General features: G+C 43.1%; 1 long non-coding RNA gene and 2 other non-coding genes across 21 annotated transcripts; all 3 read right to left on the bottom strand.

Annotated features, from left to right (window-relative positions):
* Positions 1–279: 279 nt before the first annotated feature.
* On the bottom strand, positions 280–16338 carry LOC129736329 (uncharacterized). 19 transcript variants are annotated; one of them, XR_008732779.1, is made up of 11 exons: positions 16245–16302; positions 14564–14619; positions 10481–10532; positions 8703–9261; positions 7158–7319; positions 4636–4705; positions 4064–4137; positions 3355–3384; positions 2990–3044; positions 2442–2486; positions 280–1815 (listed from the first exon to the last, which is right to left on the bottom strand). It is a non-coding gene; the product is annotated as an uncharacterized LOC129736329 (long non-coding RNA). The 19 variants fall into 19 exon arrangements; XR_008732781.1 differs by lacking the exon at positions 16245–16302 and adding an exon at positions 15781–15901; XR_008732774.1 differs by lacking the exon at positions 10481–10532 and having other exon boundaries at positions 7158–7329; positions 16245–16338.
* On the bottom strand, positions 2002–2072 carry LOC114014418 (small nucleolar RNA SNORD50). Its single transcript, XR_003557892.1, has one exon. It is a non-coding gene; the product is annotated as a small nucleolar RNA SNORD50 (small nucleolar RNA).
* On the bottom strand, positions 3852–3918 carry LOC114014419 (small nucleolar RNA SNORD50). The gene has a single exon (XR_003557893.1). It is a non-coding gene; the product is annotated as a small nucleolar RNA SNORD50 (small nucleolar RNA).
* Positions 16339–16997: the final 659 nt, after the last annotated feature.

Below are 16997 nucleotides of genomic sequence, written 5' to 3'. Positions count from 1 at the left end.
TTTTGACTTACCATCCAAGTAGCCTCACTAGATGTAATTAGCAGCACCCAGACTTCTCACAGAACTGCAGTGGGCAGAAGACAGAGACTGGTCCTCTACTTCTGAGGTGCCTGATCACTAATAGTTTGTTGTCCTTGAGTGACTCCTGGACAATGTATCATGTATCCAGTACGTGCTGTACCAGCTAGTGCAACACGGCCACGCTGCCTTTGTAGCCCTTGCAAAGCACAAGCTGTCAAGGAACATCACTGTGTGACTACAGACCTGATGTGCAACAGCTAGGTTTTCCACATACTCATCTTTATTCAAGAAAGAGCACATACAAAAAAACATGGCACATGAAAATACCTACCGTTTTCAGCAATATTTGTTAACATAATAAATCCTGTTGAAGCAAAGGAAAAGCTGTTCTGTAGTAAATTCCTGCAGATTCTGATACATTCAATAGGCCGATTTACACACTTGCTGAAAAGGAGCAGCCTTCAGCCAAGGCGCAGGAGATGTTCACTGAGCCAATGCACTCAGGGTTCAGTCAGATCCTGAAGTGTACATTTTTGTAGTCAGATGATACTTATTTTTGAGACTCCCAATGCTTTAAGGTGCTGCTACTGGCAGTGTTCTGCACTTCACAATACTGCTTAGACAGAAAATGGGGCTTTTCATTGAATCCGTCATTTAGAAACAGGCACATCCCATTAGCTACAGGAATTCCTCCAGCTCTCTAAAGAGGAGCTGCTGGCATCCAATGCTGTCATTTTTGGCTGTAGACTGTAGGGTAATTTTTCTGTATTTTGGTGCATTTTGAAGTAACTCAGTTAACTCTAGCTCCATCAATTTTTAGGTATCACGCCATTCTCATATTTCTTCCTTTAAAAATCATTCCTCACAATTAGTTTTGAGAGTCATGCTTTAAGGCAGATTGCATCTTTACGTACATAGTAATCCGTCTTTAAAACTCAGTTTTACTTGCTGACCAATTTATGATCCCCTCATTCCTTTGTGGAAGACTGCCAGTTTGCCGAATATAGCAAATAGGCTGTTACTGTGATATAGGACCATTAGTTTTCAAGTGACTCCTCAAAGTACAAGTTCCAATTTGTATGTACTCCCTTCTCCCACTACTGAGCAATTTCCCCCACAGCAAGCAGGTACCATTGCCACTGTATTCCTCAATGGGCAGTTGCGCTGTTGTGCTACTGGCCTTTTCAGGCTAAAGTGGCAGTCCATAAAGCCCCAATTCCCCTCTCCCTCACTTGATGCAGATGGCAATGCAAGCTTTAGACCTTGCCTTTTCTGTTAATGCTTCTGTACCACCATCACCTCACTTACTGCCTCCTATCTCCTGGATTATACCACCCTCAAAAAGCAGACTCATTGGTTTGAGTGGGTACCCATTTTGCTTTCTCCCATTCTTTACTGGGCCTCTCTGTGAGTTCCACTGTTTTATTAAAGATCTTCAATTCTCAGCAAGTCTGTATACCCTAATATTTCAGAAGGGCCAATACTCTCAGGGGGTCTTCCATGTATCAAAGCTCAACACTCATTTCCCCAATATCACTGCTATCCTTCCTGCAGAGGGCAGGTCACCGTTTTGGGAAAAAACACTCTTAAATATGCAGAAACAATGATTTTCGTTCACATACAGTTTCTGAGAACACTATCCACTAAACAAAATCATAGCAGCTGTTTCAGCAGGCTTTTGAAAGCATGGCATCCCACTCCAAGCCACAGTAACACTTCAGGTGTTATGCTTCCTTCCAGTTACAGATCATCCACATTTGTCAGGAAGCACTGACAAAGTGTTCCAACTTATCACTGGAAAAAAAAAAAGAGAACAAGGTCTAAGTAAAATGGTTCATTCCAGGGAGAAATTTCTATTTGTGAGGAAGCACACAACACTTGGTTTACAATAAGGTGTTACCATTTCTCTAAGAAACCTAATACCCCACAGACATCATTATTTAAACTTTCTGAAAAGTATTAATAAAGTCTTTTGATCTCATCTCAGATTCCGGATCCGTATCAGGTTTTTCAGCAAGGAATTCAGGTTCGGGATATGATCATCACAGATGAGACAAAAGCACTACAGAAAACAATTTTAATAGCAAGTGCACTGTTTTTCTACAGTTTGATTTCTATACAAAAATTAAACATTCTCTAGTCCTTTCACATATTTCAGTAATAAAGTATACTTGTTTTTGCATGTAGGTTTGAAAGCTAACCAAGGTTAGGCACAGCTATCAGCACACATTGTACCTTAGGAACAAGTGTTCTTAAATTCCAGCTATGTACAGAATTAACTATACCAACTTACCATACCATATGAATCTGTGAAGTCTATCAACCACTGTCATAATACAAAAAATTGCCTAAACTGTAAGCACAAATTTAATTTAAGACTTAAAATGAGAAAAATGTTTAGAAGCTTTTCAATTACATACCTGAATAAGTTAAAAGCATTTGTTCCTGCACTTTTGACCATTTTCCTATTCAAAGAGAGATGTTTATTAGTTCAGAAAAATTTTATTCCATTACTCAAAAGACAACTTGCCATTTGTTTACTCTCATACAGACCAAACTGAAATATTAAACGTGTTGAATTAGTTATCACTACCCAACAAGTTCTGTGAAACTCAGGAGGTGTAGTCATGCCACAGTAAGATTTATTTTGCCTCTTTTACCCACCTATTGCTCAACTTTGCTATCAACTATGACAGGCAACTAACCAGTCACATATAATTCCCCCTCTCATATCAGAATCAAAGAGTTCAATTTCTGAAAACTAATACCTGGTTCTCAGCTTCTATCAAAATTTTAGAAACTCCAGAAGCTGAAATCCACCAACAAGCAAGTATTAAATAAAAAAAGTGTATCCAGACCACATTCTTCTATGTACAACTCTCCTGCAAGCAACAGGAAACTTTAAGCTACCTCTGAACTAGAACAGAAAGTTCCAAAAAAGGCCAAGATGGATCATTAAATGTTTCACCTTGTTTTCCATAATGCGGATATACACAAATCCCACTCCACTTCAAGTATGCAATCTGTAATACAACAGTTTACATGTCACCTCCTGCTTATAAGTGGGGTGGACAATAATGCATTTTCCTAAGCAGTCATTTAAAAATTACCACTAGTTATTCAAACCAGTTTTGCTGAGTTTAAAGGTATGCACAGACTATGAAGCCTATCAGACACTTCACTTGGTCTGGTGTTGAGTAGTATAACCTTAGAAATCAAATCTATCCATCAGGTTTGGGATAGGTTCTTCACTGTTCAGACATAACAATGGTTTTAAGCATTACTCCCACATCAAGCTTTTAAATCAACCATAACATTTATTGGAATTCATACCTTCAACTGAGCAGCAGCATTCAAGCATCTCTGCAAAGACATAAAATATACTGGTTAGTTACACTAACAAGGTTTGCTACTTTCAACTTTTCCCTAGATCAGCCATGTAAATCATACCACTTCCTACTTGTAATATTGCCCGTCTGAACAATACAGCATTGTATAGGTAGCATTGCTACACAGCATTTTCACTTACTTACTAGGGCACTTTTAATACCTGGCTAACATTTGTTATTTCCCCACTGTAAGGCAGGATGCCTCAAATTATAGGGCTTTAACACTTCCTTCTCTGCTCTGTAAAGATGCCAGCTTTTGCAACAGCATGTATCCATGTCAACATGGACCTGATGTGAGTTTGAATAATGCACCAACATCCTTATTCACAAGCTGGAGCCTGCTGGCATCCTAGCTTGTACACGGCGACAGCAAAGTTAACATCAACTGGAATAATGACCGAAAAGTTAAGTGACTATTGAAAGAATTATTTAAGTGGTTTCATCTCAGTAGCCAGATCCGTATGAAGTTTCTCATCAACATATCAGGTTTGGCAGTTTCATCATGATTCACCACTTAAATATCAGTGACTGGGAACTGTAACACAATTCATACGTTCATGTATGCTACTAAACAAACTTTATGTATTTCACATGCAGATGCCCTGAAAAGGGAATACATTACAATTAATTTCAGCTGCTTAATAAGTTATTACCTGTATCTGTTGTACTACAGTTGCCAGGAAATCTTTCATCAGGAAGCCTGACATTAGAAATTGTTCATGCCATTCTAGAAATTTGAGTAAAAGAATCAGTTACAACACGTTCATGCATGACATAGGACAAACTATTAGGTATAACCAAGTTTTACTCTTGTGAATCCCCCTTCCTCCCAACCACTGGCTGTAAGCATTTAAGTCACATTAAATTGAATACAGATCCTGAAGTTATTTCTTAGCATTGCCAAAAGGTAAGAATATCAAGTATACCCTTTAAAAAATAAATACGCATTTTAAGTAAAGAATTGGAACTACATCTGACTGTTTATGTTAACAAGTCTCTAGACGACTCCTTTGGTTTCTTCACCCGAATGCTTTCTTACACTAAGCTCCCAATAAAGTGCAAAACCATAATTAAAAGCCATCTTGAGGTAATCATTGCCAGACTACATGCCTGAAACACCATGACACCTCAGTTTTAAAGCTGACAGATCTACTAGTTTGATCACACGCGTATTTTGCTAATCCATTTATCATTAAATTATCACTACTGATTATTCAAAACATACATAGCTTTCAGGAAAATCCAACTGTGTGTACTAAGCATTCTTCTACTTCTGACGGTGCTTCCATGAAGGGCTAAAATTGAAATTAAATAAAAATTATCTTTAAAGCAGAAAATGTCTCTAGCTGTGGTATAGCATCATCTCTCATGTCACTATTGTCAGAAACATAATCACCAAGTACTAAACATTCACTTTTTCATACATTAATTCAATAGTGGTCTAGAACAGTCTCCAGCACCTGACAAGTTGAAGTATTGTATGCACTAGAAAAAAGTATTTATCCTAAATTGGTTTTGGACCCTTTTGCAACTGTTGTGGTGCCTGAAGACAGACATTCAAGCTCGTATTTCAAAAATACTTATATGAGTAGCCATGCATCTATTCACAATGCCTGCCTGTCCATAGTTTTCTGGATCATTAATAATTACATTCAATATGGGTGGTCATGTATGTAAAGTCACATTAACTCCAATTCACACCCAAGGACAGACAGCTGATAAAACCCTGAGTTTTCCGAGTCCCCTTGCCTTCCAGCACTCCTTGCTGAGGCAGGAGGCTAGGTGCGGCTGGGCCAGGATTCAGAGATAAAACTCTGTAATGACAGAGCCATTATTAAGCAGGTGTTCTTTATTTGTGGTGCCAGGTGCATAGGGGATCGCTCCTCCTAGTGTGCACACCACAGCTCCAGTTCTCACTGGTTTTATGCTACAATCCAATACATATACATAGCATTTCCTGGAAAACCAAGACATACTCAAACTATTTCCCCCCCAAATGTTTTACGTATTTTTCTGCCTCCTTGTGCACATGAGCTGCCACCTGGAGGGTCTTCAGATGAAGGCTCAGAGTCTTCGTCAGCATTAACTTTCAACACAGGGTCTCCTGCACATGCAGTTCATTTCTGCTGACTTAAGAACTTCTTATCCTACTGTTCTGAAACACACCATCCTGTTCTCTAAAGAAAACTTGTATCTTCCTTTGCAGTGCTTGTTTATTGTTGTCCAAGGTTATTTATGACATACCTTGACGGTTCTACATCCCCTTAGCTAAACCCCCAGACCACAAATAGGTAGCAACTAAGAATTTCCCTACGTTCTACAGATGTTAGCACATCATACAAAGGCTAGTGAACCCCTGCCAACTCACCAAAGTCCACCAATCTCTTGATCTTTTAGCCCTTACATATCAATTCCCTCTTTTCTAAATACTAAGAGTTCTTTCATTTATACCAATTCATCATTTTATGTTAGTAACCCTCTTCTGATTTAATACAACAGGCTATTATTTATACAGCTGCTTAATACACATATTATACAGTCATTAAAGGAGTCTGATAACTAAGTAATTGCTTGAGCCATTTTAAATTTTGCAACCAGAATATAAGCTTTTCCCAAACTTCCTGGAACCCAAAAGAGGTGTCATTAAGGAAACTGTGTAATAATCATTTCTTCCAAATTACTTCCAAATCAGTCTCAACTTCTGCATCTCTATTTACATATGCACAGCAGCTAGTGTGAATTACTGTACAAACTCCACCATCCTTCGCTAATAGTGTGTCAAGAGCCATGTCAATTCTGTAATACTGCTTGATTAGATAGAAGAATACTTCTATCTGCAGGTTGCGTATTGCATCTACTGTTGGACTGTTTATTTGCTCTAGGGTAGCAGAGATGTTTACTACTGCTCTTTCAGAGTTCACAGACTCCCAGCGTGGGCATGAGCCAACACATGAAGCGATGGAGGCCCAACCCCCTTTCCACTAAAGGGTTGACAGATCTCTTTTAAGTTCTTTTCAATGGAGTGCACTATATCCCTTGAGGAGCATGACAGCAGTTATAAACGGTAGTTTGGGGCATTAAATACCCTACAGTGCATGTTCCCTTCCATCCTGAGGGTTAATTGTTTACATGCAAATCCATCCCCACATAACCACCAGTATCTGTGGGGTAACTTACATGGGCCATCAGTGGCAGTGAGGTTGGCTCCCAGAAAAGAAACCTATGCGTTTCCACCCATAGATCCTATTGTTCCTTTTACCATCATAGCCCACAGGTAAGTATGTTTCTAACTGTGTTCTACTACAAAAATTTGTAAGTTACATTCTCCCCAGTTAAATTCCACGATCCTACACCTACACTTTGTTTATCCAATAATCATTCCACCCATCATGGCAAGAGCAATTCCCACAGTTCCGGCAAACTGACAGCCTACATTGACAGTTGTTAGAACTGGATTTCCATGCACACTCATTATCACCTGGGTATTATTCAACAATTGCAAATCAAATCTGGGGCCTACTGGATAACTTGTTATCATATTCTTAATAGCCCCCACCAGGCCTTTTCCAAAACTCTCGCCAAGTTTCATTATCAATGTTCCAGTGAGTTGCTGCAACACCAAAGAAAGAAGTCCTCATAGTACCCCTGGAAAGAGCTGGACATACTCAACAGTCTCTTAGATTAGTGCCATTAACCACTGTTCGAGTCTCTTTATAATACAGATTTTCTTGTATTATAAATATATACCATGCTCCAATGAACACTGGTAAACTCAATGCTGCAATCGTAACCACAAGTTTCTGACAGTCTCAATATCCATTTCTGCTCAGGGGCCCTCTTCACTCAAAAGTAGTGGATCCACAAGCAAAATCTGGAATGGTCCTTTCCACTCTTCTTCCAGTGGATCTCCTGCAAAGTTCTTAACATAAATCCAATTTCCAAGTTAAACAAATGAATAGGCCAATCAAGCTCCCTACCCTGAGCCACTTGCCAGTTTTATTTATATTCTGCAACTATTTTCCCAAGGCCTGGACATACTGGCCTACAATGCCATCTCCACTGTTTTAAATCTCCCAGAATTAAAAACTGGTAAGGTCTTCTGTGGGTAACTGGCTAGCTGAAAAGGGTCACATAGACATAGTCCAGCTGGCTGGACAAAAATGCACATTGCTCTCAGCTTATCTGAAGTAAAGCAAAAATACACTATCCTTGGCTGTTCTTGTTACACAATAACAGGAAGATCGCGGTGGGAAAAGAATGTTACAGGTGGGAACAGATAACTACAGAAGAGAAACTAGGGGCGGGCTTGGTATTTAGGCAACTAACCAATAATGAGCTTAACTTTTGTAATTGTATGAGCTAATTATAACAAGGCATAAAAGGTGACTGTAAGGCACAATAAATGAAGTCTGCTGATCACTCATATTGAGTTACTGTGTCTTCCCTCCGTCGCGACAGTCTTCCATACAAAATTTCAAAAGGGCTCAACACTTCTTTCACCCAAGGCTTAGTTCAAACCCTGAGCACAGCAGTTGGGAGGGCCTGATACCAATAGAGGTTTGCTTCTTGACAAATTTTTGCTAGCTGTTGCTTAACTGAACAATTCATTTTTTCTACCTTACCTATGGTTGATAGGGAGTATGTAACTGCCAATCTATGCCTAAGGCCTTGCTCACCTGCTGCACTACTGTGGCACAGAAGTGGAGTCCTCTATCTGATGAGATTACATCTGGGACCCCAAATCACAGGATTATCTCATTCAGTAGCTTCTTTGTAAATTCTCAAGCCTGGTTTAGTTCTACATGGGAAGGCCTCAGGCCATTCAGAAACAGTGCCTGTGAGTACCAATCAGTAACAATAACCCCCTTTTCCCTGGGAATTCTGAAAAGTCCATCTGCCAGTGCTGACCTGGCAAATTTCCCTTTACTGTATTTCCCAGCCAGACCTTTACAGCAGTGTTCGGATTATTCTTTAAACGTTAAGTCACATCATTTGGTGATGTGGCTTACTTCGATGTACAAATTTCAGCACACCAGCTTTTCAGTCAAATATTTATAGATATTTTAAATCTGGGTAACCACATGTTAAACACAAAGTAATCACAACTCCCCAGTGGGTTGACTTTGTGCTCTTTCTTAATAATTATCCAAGCTGACCGCTTGGGGATTATAACTTTCCCATCAGGAGTGCAGAATCACCCCTCCTTCCTACTCCCATCTAAGTCTTGTATCACTTTGTGATTTTCCTTAGAGTAGTCTGGTGTTATTTCACGCACAAGTTTTTTTATCTTACCTTCATGGATCATTGGCATTTGTTACCACCTGTTCTGCTGCCCATTTCGCCATTTGGTCCACAAAGTTGTCTCCCCATTTCCTGAACAGTGCTGCCCTTTTGATGGCTCCTACAGTGGATGATAGCCACCTCCTCTGGTCCATTCACTCTTCCAGTAACTTTAGCAGTATATTTTATTCTTTTCCTTTGGACCAATAAGAGCCCTTGTTCCTTCCAGATAGCTCCATGAGCATGCACTATTCTGAAGACATACTTCAAGTCTGTCCATACGTTAATCCTTTTACCCTTGGTCAGTGTTAAGGCCCTTATTAATGCTATCAGTTCTGCCTTCTGGGCTGATGTTCCAGCAGGTAATGGGCAAGCTTCAATTACCTTCTGGTAGGTAGTTAGTGCGTATCTGGCTTTTTGTTGTCCCTGCTGCATATAACTGCTTCCATCAGTCCTCAGCATCCTTGATACGTTGATCCTTTAGATCCGGGCCACTGGAATATACCTCATCTATTGTCTGTAGACAGTCATGCTCTACGGGGTCCAGCCACATCGCCAGTGAGGAAAGAAGCTGAATTGACAAGGTTAGTGGTTATTATGGTGACATCATCAAGCTCTACCAGAATGGCTCAGTATTTCAAAAAAATAGCCAATGGTTACCCTTTTGTTTTAAAACAGCTGTTACTGCATGGGACACGAATACAGTCATTCTTTGCCCCGATGTAAACTTTTGGGCTTCCTGTACGTTGAGGATTACCACTGCTACTGCCCTCAGGCAGCCCGGCCATCCTTTAACTACTTCATCCAACTGTTTGGAGAAGTATGCAACTGCCCATTTGTATGGTCCCATCCCCTGGGTCAGAACTCCCAGAGTTACTCCTTGCTTTTCATAGAACAAAAGAAACAGCTTGTTTACATCTGGGAGGCCCAACACAAAGGCCCTCTAACTCCTGCCCCAATTGCTGAAAAGGTTTTCTGGATTCTTTAGTTCATTCTACCCGTTGTGTTTCCTTTTAATATCTGATATAATGGCTTAACCAACAGTCCATAATTACATATTCACAAAGGGCACCACCCAGGCATATCCAAAAACGTTTGTAGCTGCTTTACTGTGGTGGGCTTGTTTGACAAATAGCTTCTTTCTGTTCTGTTCCCAATTGTCATTGTCCTTCAGATACCTCATATCCCAGATAAGTGAGGCAAGTCTGCATTATTTGGGCCTTTTGCTGGGATACTCTGTATCTGCTTAATCCCAGGAAATTAAGTAGGCTTACTGTCCATTGGCAACAATCTTCTTTAGTAGGGGTATCAATTAAGATATGATCCACATATTGTAATAAAGTTCTGTTTTCAGAGGGAGGACTCCATTCTTCTAATTCTTTGGCTAATTGATTTCCAGAAATAGTTATTTTTAAAGCCTTGGGGTAACACTGTCCAGGTTAACTGGGTCTTTCTTCCCAAACTCAGGTTTTCCTATTTGAAAGCAAACAGCTTTTGACTGCTCTCGGCTGACAGGAGGCAGAAGGAGGCATCTTTGAGATCAAACACCGAAATCATTTTTACCATTGTCAATAGAGTATTTGCCACCACTGGGTGTCAAACTTCCTCAATTTGATTTATTGTTCTCCAATCCTGCACCAGTCTATACTCTTTCCCATTGGGTTTCTTGATGGGCAGGACTGGTACATACCAATTAAGATTTCTCTTACTCCTCATCTATCTTCCAATTTCAAGGGGTATTTTTTTTTTTTTTTTACACACACTGCAGTTGCACCAGGTTTAAACCTCACCTCAATGGGTTTTGCTTGTTTGGACCTTCCTGGTACCCCAAAGGCTCAACTCCTAGAAATACATGATCCATCATTTGAGTGTGGACTTCTATTTGTTTTACATTAGTTATTAACACTCAGCTCATGATTTTGGACAATCTTTCTTCTTTTACTTTAAATATTATTTGCCCATTATGAAAACTTCATTTCAGCATCTAACTGCCCCAACAAATGTCAGCCCAATACTGATTTTTGGGAGTTAGGCAAATACAATTCATGTACTCCCACTTGCTTTCCAAATTTATATTGTAATGGTTTTAGAAAATGAGCCTTTTCAACCTGACCAGTTGCTCCCACAATGTTGACAGCATTATTTCCCTCGGGTTCTAACATTTGATTCAACACAGAATATGAAGCACTAGCATGAGCTAAAAACTCCACTTCCTTGTTCTATGCCCCAGCTTTATTTTAACCAGTGGATCCACTAGGGTAGATTCCTCAGGTTCCCATTATCCAGTACCAACTTCAGCTATGAGCCTTAAATTCCCTACTTAGCCAATTTCAGACAGTCTCTTTTCCAATGGCCCAGTTCCTTACAGTAGGCACATTGTTCCTAAGCGCATCTCTGGACAAATTTTGCTGATTGTTTCTTTTCACAGGTGGGTTGTTCCCTTGCTGCATTACTGCAGCTATAGTAGCCCCTGTCTTTTTATGTTCTACCTCATCCCAGTTCCAAAATACCCTCCAGGCTCCCTCAAGCAATCTAAATTCCTGACATCTGGTTCTTTCATTTTCTGAAGTTTCTTTCAGGTATCAGGGGTAGGCTGTCCCAAAAATAGTGACACTAACTGCCATTTCCCCTCATCAGATGAAGGATCCATAGTGGCATATTTTCTCATTGCTGTCCTAAGTCAGTTCAAGACTTCACTGGGTGTTTCTTTCAGCTTTTGTTTTACCTCATAGAGGGGTACATAATTTACTGATTTAGGAACCACATTATCCAATCCATATCATACCAATCCCTGGTATCTCTTCAGTAGCTTATACTCTGCACTGAGGTTGGGTCCCAATTTGGCCTGACCAAGGGAAAAATGCACATCCACCCCACCTTTCAGGGTGTCCGCATTGACAAGGGACTGCACCTGGGCCTGTGCTACCTGGATGGCCAATTGTCTGCGTTTCTGTCAGCACACTTAACATTACATCCAAGTCCCCCCAGTCTGGGTCTAACTTTCTGATTATCAAATCGTATTTTTTAACTACAGCCTGTGGGTCATCCCAGTTATCCTTTTACTACCTCTTCCCGTGAATCTAGCTAAGAGGTAGTAAATGGGACTTTGATCAGGGCAGTTCCCATGGGACCCATAGCCTCACAAAGAGGAGCCTGAAGAGTTGGTCTGCTTTACTACAGATACGGCTTGTGATTGGGGAAGAATTGTCACCTCTTCCTTGAATATCCCTAGATCCCCCATCACTCTCCTCATCTGAATCTTCATGCTCGTCTTCTGAAAAGGAGACTACAAGGTCCTCAAGCCTCCCTTCATCCTCCTCTCTACATTCCTAATAGACCTTTGTCCAATGCTGCAAGCTGAGCAACACCAAGTCGTTTAATTTCTTTAATTTCCTTTGCCTTCTGTTTTTCCAAAGCTGAAATCAGGGGGTCCTGTGGGGCTAGATTAAATCTGCAATTTCTCTGCCATTCTGGGTGGTTTCATAAGGTAAAGAACATGTTAGCATACATTACTTCATCCCATTTGCCTTCTCTTCTTAAAAAGAACATTAATTGTAACAAAGTATTATATTCTACAGCTCCATTAAGTGGCCTCTTCTCTCAGCCATCGAGTTTATACAGTGGCTACCATTACAGTACTTAAGATCTGCTTTTCAGGTGGTACCCATCTATTCCCTTCCAATGCCTCAAGATACACCCAAGGGGGCTTAAGGATGCCACCACAGGGTTGATTCCCCATTGTTCAAATAGTTCCTATACAGATGACCACAATGATTTCCAGTTCCCATCTACCTATTTGTCCTTAGTTCCCCAAGCTTACACCAACTAGTTCTTTTCCACGATTTATCCCAATGCCAGGTATGAGCACACTCACACTGCAACACCCCTGTCTTGCAGAATCATGAAAAATTATTCCTGTTCAATCCCAGTCCACTGGCCACCTTCTGTGAATCACCCACGTTCCCGACAGAAAACGTTGAGTACATGCTACAATTAATACAGGCTTACAGTGACCACAATCTGGACAGAGACACTTGCTGTTCCTTCCAATAAGCATATTCTCAACAGTTTGCCTAAACCAGGCATTCATCTGTTCTTCACAATTTTCTGAAATTACTTCATTTGCCTCCACCACGATAGGCAACAGCAGGACGACAGAACTGTGGATCAGAACTCCACACTCGCTTTGCAGTTTCACCACATCTCGCTCCATCCTTACATTCCAGAGCTAGCTCAATTCAAATACAACACGAGCCCCTTATTTAAACAACCAACATCACAACAGCGATTATTCCACAAGGTATCACCACACGCTTCTATTCTCATTTGTTCCCAGTGCAGTCTCTCCTGTAGTAAAGACAGACTAATCCCACTGTTAATAAAAAACAGACATGCAATTAGGGCTAGTACCCATACAAAATCATAAACACAGAATAATTACACTGGTATAAAAATAGTTTAAGAATTGCCTTAAGGAGATCTACCACACACCAAAAATTTCTGAGAACCAATTATCAAACAGCATGGACATCCCCAACACTTCAGAACCAAATTGGGAGTCCCACACAAATATACAAATTCCTAACACCAGTACAAAGAATACCTTCCACCAAATGGTCTGTCATTCACTCCTGCAGTGATCCAGTTGAGGTGAGGAGTCACACCAGGAAATCGTGGGGGTACCCAGGGCATCCCATTCTCAATGGGTCCCACAGCCAAGCACAGAGTATCCCATCTGGGGTGCCAAACTGATACAAAAAGCCCTGAGTTTTCCGAGTCCCCTTGCCTTCCAGCACTCCTTGCTGAGGCAGGAGGCTAGGTGCGGCTGGGCCAGGATTCAGAGATAAAACTCTGTAATGACAGAGCCATTATTAAGCAGGTGTTCTTTATTTGTGGTGCCAGGTGCATAGGGGATCGCTCCTCCTAGTGTGCACACCACAGCTCCAGTTCTCACTGGTTTTATGCTACAATCCAATACATATACATAGCATTTCCTGGAAAACCAAGACATACTCAAACTATTTCCCCCCCAAATGTTTTACGTATTTTTCTGCCTCCTTGTGCACATGAGCTGCCACCTGGAGGGTCTTCTCTGAGGGTCTTCAGATGAAGGCTCAGAGCCTTCGTCAGCTCTTTTCAACACCCTTTCAACACAGGGTCTCCTGCACATGCAGTTCATTTCTGCTGACTTAAGAACTTCTTATCCTATTGTTCTGAAACACACCATCCTGTTCTCTAAAGAAAACTTGTATCTTCCTTTGCAGTGCTTGTTTACTGTTGCCCAATGTTATTTATGACATACCTTGACAGTTCTACATTCCCTTAGCTAAACCCCCAGACCACAAATAGGTAGCAACTAAGTATTTCCCTGCGTTCTACAGATGTTAGCACATCATACAAAGGCTAGTGAACCCCTGCCAACTCACCAAAGTCCACCAATCTCTTGTTCTTTTAGCCCTTACATATCACAACTAACTCACACCATCTCCAAAGTCAGTATAATTTAAGCACAAGTTAACCAAGCGATTCATTATGTGGGTCTTCATGCTTATTCAAATGTCACAGCAAAAGAAAGTAAGAACAACTGACCTAAGGGCTGACCTTAACTCGGTAAAGAGCACAAAAAAAATAATCATCAAGTAATTACTCGTAAGTTTGATGGAGACTATGAAAATGCAACATACTGTAACCGTTCCTCCTTTTTGTCCTACTCAGCAGCTGTACAAAGATAACCCTCTGGCACTTAACTCATCCCACACTTCTGACAAAAATACGGAAATCAAGTAAGAAATTAAACATTTATGATCTTTACCAACAGTAGAAAGGTGGTATTACTTCTAGAGCAACAAAATTAAAACTTCCAGAGCCATTACCTTAATGCTTCTGTACAATGTATTGGACACCACTGAAAACTTTCTCTCCTTCATACCTAAAAAAAAGTAAACAACCTTAACTCTTGAACCAGCAGATTCTTATGAGCAGGCCACTAAGTCACACACATGACAACAATCATGAACAATGTCTCAAGTCTCAGAAGCAGTAGTGTGTTAAATGCACGTCTTAAGTTTGCAGGAGGCCTGCAGCAAAAAATGCAGCCAGTTTTAACAATGTAGTTGTGAGTTATATCCACTTGAAATCCCCTGTTGAAAGCACTGCAGAAATAACTGCATGTACCCACTATTAAACTTCAGTCCAAACCATTTTTAATGAAAATTCATCATCCCAAGGTTTCAGTCCTTTAATTATGAGCACTAGTTTCAACTGGTTTAGAGGATTCAGTTTTAATCACACAGCATTTAAATCTACCAACTCAACCAGCCAAAGAAACATAAAAATTTGTTTTGTCATATATAATACTTCAAATACACAAGTTCCAATAATGTTCCCCACGTTGCACTATGCAGATCAAATAAATGTAGCAATCTATTAAAGGTAATTACATTTTGCTTCAGATCACAAAAACAATTCAAGCTATGGAAAAATCTCGAGTTAAGCTTGCTTATTACATCCAGTAACCACGGGTTACTAATGGCTTGTGAAAATTCAATAATTTTATTTTTCTGTAATCTAACATGTGACTGAGGCTATCATTAGACAAGCTAACACAACACGGAATGAATGCACCTGGCAGCTTCCTACACGAATGCGATCATTTCTTAATCTTTGGTTGCAGATAAGGGCCCAGGCTCCTAGCTATATTTTTTTACTGTATGGCCCATTCTTCCAAAAGTAGCTCAATGACAGCAGTGTCGCAAAGGGGGAAAAAGGCATCTTAAGGCCACAACAAGTTTGGGGGAGATGCGTTCACTTTTTTAAAATTAAACCTCCCTTTATTCTGCTGTTTCATTGCCTAGTAAAAAAATACATAAAAAAGGAAGAACAGTAATTAAAGCGCTAAAGTAATCTCATGATTCACATTAAAAAAGCATGCAATGATTGTGTTTTTTTCTTGGCACGATATGTGGATTTTACACAGCGACTATGATCTTTGAAGTCGCCTGCCGTAGGCCACCTCCGCGATGCCGACGGCCGAGCGCTCCGAAAGGCGGGCTGCGGGCGCCCGTCCGTTTCCCGCCTCAGCATTACCCACCTTTGTAGGTACCGATTCAAGCGACAGCTAAGCGAAGCGAAAGGCCGCACAGCCCCGGCCGGGGGCCGCCCCAGCCCCGCTGCCGGCCGACAGCACTCCCCCGCCAGCCCCGACACGGACCCGCCGGCGAGCAAAATGGCGCAGGCCGCACAGCGGCCCGCCGGGCGCCGCCCGCTGCGGGACAACACGGTACCCGCCGCCCGCCCACTCCCAGCCCCACGGGACACCGCCTCCGGCAGCGACCCGCCGCGCTCCCGCCTCCCTCCCCGCGGGCGTGCGGGGACACGCAGCTCGACCCTCCGCACCGCCGCGGGGCACCGTGCGCCCGGCCGCGCCCGCCAGCTCCAGCCTCAAGCGCCGCACGCAGCAGCGCGGCGCCCGAGCCTCCCAGCGCAGAGCAGAAGCCCGGGCACCCCCCCTTCCCGCCCGGGAGGCCGCGCACGCCCCAGCCACCCGCAGCTCACCCTCCGCCGCCGTCGCTCCGCAGCGAAAAGGCAGGTTAGGTGGCGCTCGCCAGCTTTATATGCGCGGCGCGGGGTGGGAACGAGGCTGGCCGCGCCCCTCTCCCCGTGAGCCGAGGGGCGGGGACCCCAAGGACACCACGCGGGGCGGTGCCTACCTCTTCCGGCGCGCGCGGGGACGCGCGGAGGGGCGGGCGGGCGCGCGGCCGGCGGGGCTGTTGGCGGGGTGCGCGCAGGGCCCGGCCGCGGCCCGCTGGAGGGGGGGGAGGGGGGGGGGGCGGGCGGGCGGGCGGGCGGGGGGGGGGGGGGGCTGGGCACCGGGAGCGTCCCCTTTCCCCCCCCCCCCCCCGCCCCCCCCCCGCTCCCCCTCCGCTCCCAGGCGGGCAGGGCCCGGGCCCCGGCCCCGCGGTGGCGGCAGCTGCCCTGGGGGGCAGTCGGCAGCCGCTGCCAGCTTGCCCCGGGCTTCTCACGCCTGGGCCTGCGGGCCTTCCCCACCCAGGGGGGCTGAGCGGGGGAGGCTGCTGCGGGCTCAGCTGCCCGCCCCCCAGGCCGGCCAGAGCACGGGGGAACCAACGGGAGGGGGCTACCCTCTCTGGCTGGGGCTGGTGTGCCCTGAGGGGGAGGAAAGAATGAGCGCTGCAGTCTGGCTGCTGAGCCTGTTTATACGGTTTGGATCACGGGGCTTTTGCACAAAACGTAGAGCCAGCAAGTGAAGGGAGGAACCCGATACAGCTCTGCCTCCCGGACTTACAACAA

Source organism: Falco cherrug, chromosome 6 (genome assembly GCF_023634085.1).
Source record: "Falco cherrug isolate bFalChe1 chromosome 6, bFalChe1.pri, whole genome shotgun sequence".
Classification (NCBI taxonomy): domain Eukaryota; kingdom Metazoa; phylum Chordata; class Aves; order Falconiformes; family Falconidae; genus Falco; species Falco cherrug.
This window is presented reverse-complemented; position numbering and strand designations above follow the sequence as displayed.